Raw genomic sequence first — 3,833 nt, forward strand, 5'->3', positions numbered from 1 at the left:
AAAGAGTCAGACAGACTGAGTGACTTCACTTCACTTCAGATTATTAGACCAGCAATTAGGAGTTGGGAATAGACCTTTGAAGTGGGAAGCACCAAGCCTGGTGTTGAACTCAGGACATCCAAGCCCAAGTCTGACTCCCAAGTCCAAGTTCAGCTCCAAGCCCACTGGAGCTTTATATGATTATTCCAAATTTTCTGTAATTATTATGCATTACTTAGGAAAAATACATAAATCGCATTACATACATAACACGCATGCTGTATTCCTTACACATATCATTTGTGTGTGTGTGTGTGAGTATATGTGTGTCTGACTATTTGCAACTCCATGGACATAGAATTTACCAGGCAAGAATACTGGAGTAGGTTGCCATTTCATACTCCAGGGGATCTTCCTGACCCAGGGATCGGACCCACATCTCATGTGTTTCCTGCATTGGCAGATGGGATCTTTATCAACTGCGCCACCTGGGGAGCCTACACATATCATTAAAGGAGGCTTAAATCTGGCCTGGGAAGAAGGTTGATTAGGAGAGGAGGTGTGGGTGTAGAGAGCAAAGTGATGGAGTAAGAAATGTTAGATGGCCTGTTTCATAGTGCACATAGAGGGAGGGATGCTTGGGAAGAAAGAAACCTTGGACTCAACCTAGGTCCTGGAAAAGTGACTTGGAGAAGACTTGGTCTCCTGGACCAAGGACCAGACTTGGCCTCCTGATTGGTACCATCAGGTGAAACTCAGTGTTCCAGAACATTTGAATGTATGACGAGTCATGTACATTACCTCACTGAAATCTCACAATGGTCTTATAAATTGAATACAAAAAAAAAAGACTTATGCTCATTTTACTAATTTAAAAAAATTGCCTTGCTCACACAGTGGAACTTGAATGAGACTACAGATCTGTGTGTTAGATGCAGCTTCTATAACTCTAAGAAAAACGAGTAAGCTCTTACAAGGAAGAAGGTTTCTGTTTATTATTCACATCTGATTAAGGTTGTGCCTAAGTTCTGAGTTAGCAAATCTTTCATTTTTGGAGAGAAGAAATCCATTCTGCATCTTCACCCCAGTTTGGCAGCTGCACAAATTGGGATGCAAAATGTTGTCCTAACAGCATCTCAAGGGCTTCCCTGGTGGCTCAGATGGTGAAGAATCCACCTGCAATGCAAGAGACCTGGGTTCAATTCTTGGTTCAGAAAGATCCTCTGGAGAAGGGCATGGCAACCCACTCCAGTAGTCTTACCTGGAAAATTTCATGGACAGAGGAGCCTGGCGAGCTACAGTCCATGGACTTGAAAAGAATATCACCCCGCCCCACCCCTTGAGCCTCCATCCCTCCCAGCCACCCCCAATTGACTTTGAGTTCCCCTGTGGCTTAAATGGTAAAGAATCTGTCTGCAGTGCAGGAGACCCTGGTTTGATTCCTGGGTCAGGAAGATACCCTGGAGAAGGAAATGACAACCCATTCCAGTATTCTTGCCTGGAGAATCCCATAGACAGAGGAGCCTGGTGGCCTACAGTTCATGGGATTGAAAGAGTTAGACATGAGTGAGTGACTAACACACTCACTCAAGATCATCTCAGTTTTAGGACATTACAGTTGCATGGTGCAGGCTTCACTGAGAGCTTCAAAAAGCAACACTCATGTTTTCTGGTGACAAGCATGATTACCATCCTCATTTTATCCAGGGCTAACCCTGGGTTGGGAAGATCTCCTGGGGAAGGAAATGGCAACCCACTCCAGTACTCTTGCCTGGAAAATCCCATGGATGGAGGAGCCTGGAAGGCTACAGTTCATGGGGTCGCAGAGACCAACACAACTGAGCGACTTCACTAAAGAAACTAAGTGATTTAGACAAAATCCAGGCAAGAGCCAGTCTCAGGCCTCGGTCCTTCTTCTCTGTTCTCCTGTCACTAAATGACCTCCTGAATATTGTTTTTCATTTCCAAATTTTTACTGATTTTCCATCAGTAAGTTAGAACCAAAGATATTACAGAATCATTCCTTGATATAGAACCAGAAGTGTCAGGAACAATTCTTGTAGTAACTGTTCTGGACTATATTTCCAATGTAGAGTAAAGTTTTGGAAGAAAGTGCATGATATTTGGGCTTCCCTGGTGGCTCAGATGGTAAAGAATCTGCCTGCAAAGTGAGAGACCAGGGTTGGATCCCTGGGTCAGGAAGTTCCCCTGGAGAAGGGAATGGCAACCAACTCCAGTATTCTTGCCTGGAGAATTCCATGGACAGAGGGTGGGATATTTATACACAGTCTACCAACCCAGAAGTTTGCTTCAGAATGCTGTATTGTAAACTACGTCCGACCCACCCTTGTCTTTCAGTTCAGTTCAGTTCAGTCACTCAGTCATGTTCAACCAATCCTGACCCCGTGGACTGCAGCACACTAGGCTTCCCTGTCCTTCGCCAACTCCTGGAGCTTGCTCAAATTCATGTCCTAAATTGGTGATCCCATCCTACCATCTTATCCTCTTTTGTCCCCTTCTCCTCTGGCCTTCAATCTTTCCCAGCATCAGGGTCTTTTCCAATGAGTCAGTTCTTTGCATCAGGTGGCCAAAGTATTGGAGTTTCAGCTTCAGCATCAGTCCTTCCAATGAATATTCAGGACTGATTTCCTTTAGGATGGACTGGTTGGGTCTCTGCAGCCCAAGGGACTCTCAAGAGTGTTCTTCAACACTACAGTTCAAAAGCATCAATTCTTTGGCGCTCAGCTTTCTTTATAGTCCAACTCTCACATCCATACATGACTACTGGAAAAACCATAGCTTTGACTGGACAAAACTTTGTTGGTAATGTCTCTGCTTTTTAATATGCTGTCAAGGTTGTTCATAGCTTTTCTTCCAAGGAGTGTCTTAATTTCATGGCTGCAGTCACCATCTGCAGTGATTTTGGAGTCCCCCAAAATAAAGTCTGCCACTGTTTACACTTTTCCCCATCTACTTGCCATGAAGTAGATTGCTGGGACCAGATGCCATGATCTCAGTTTTCTGAATGTTGAATTTTAAGCCAAGTTTTTCACTCTCCTCTTTCACTTTCATCAAGAGGCTTTTTAGTTCTTCTTCGCTTTCTGCTGTAAAGGTGGTATCATCTGCATATCTGAGGTTATTGATATTTTTCCTAGCAATCTTGATCCCAGCTTGTGCTTCATCCAGCCCAGCATTTCTCATGATGTACTCTGCATATAAGTTAAATAAGCAGATAAGCAGGGTGACAATATACAGCCTTGACATACTCCTTTCCTAATTTGAAACCAGTCTTGTTCCGTGTTGAGTTCTAACTATTGCTTCTTGACCTGCATACAGATTTCTTAAGAGGCAGGTCTGCTGCTGCTGCTGCTAAGTTGCTTCAGTCGTATCCGATTCTGTGCGACCCCATAGGTGGCAGCCCACCAACCTCCTCTGTCCCTGGGATTCTCCAGGCAAGAACACTGGAGTGGGTTGCCATTTCCTTCTCCAATGCATGAAAGTGAAAAGTGAAAGTGAAGTCGCTCAGTCGTGTCCGACTTTTTGCAACCCCATGGACAGCAGCCCACCAGGCTCCTCTGTCCATGGGATTCTCCAGGAAAGAGCACTGGAGTGGGGTGCCTTTGCAGGTCAGGTGGTCTGGTATTCCCATCTCTTTAAGAATTTTCCACAGTTTTGTGGTGATCCACACAGTCAAACGCTTTGGCATAGTCAATAAAGCAGAAATAGATGTTTTTCTGGAACTCTCTTGCTTTTTCTATGATCCAACAGATGTTGGCAATTTGATCTCTGGCTCCTCTGCCTTTTCTAAATCCAGCTTGAACATGTGGAAGTTCATGGTTCATGTACTGTTGAAG

Source organism: Bison bison, unplaced genomic scaffold, assembly GCF_000754665.1.
Source record: "Bison bison bison isolate TAMUID 2011002044 unplaced genomic scaffold, Bison_UMD1.0 scf7180017864491, whole genome shotgun sequence".
NCBI classification, from domain to species: Eukaryota; Metazoa; Chordata; class Mammalia; order Artiodactyla; family Bovidae; genus Bison; species Bison bison.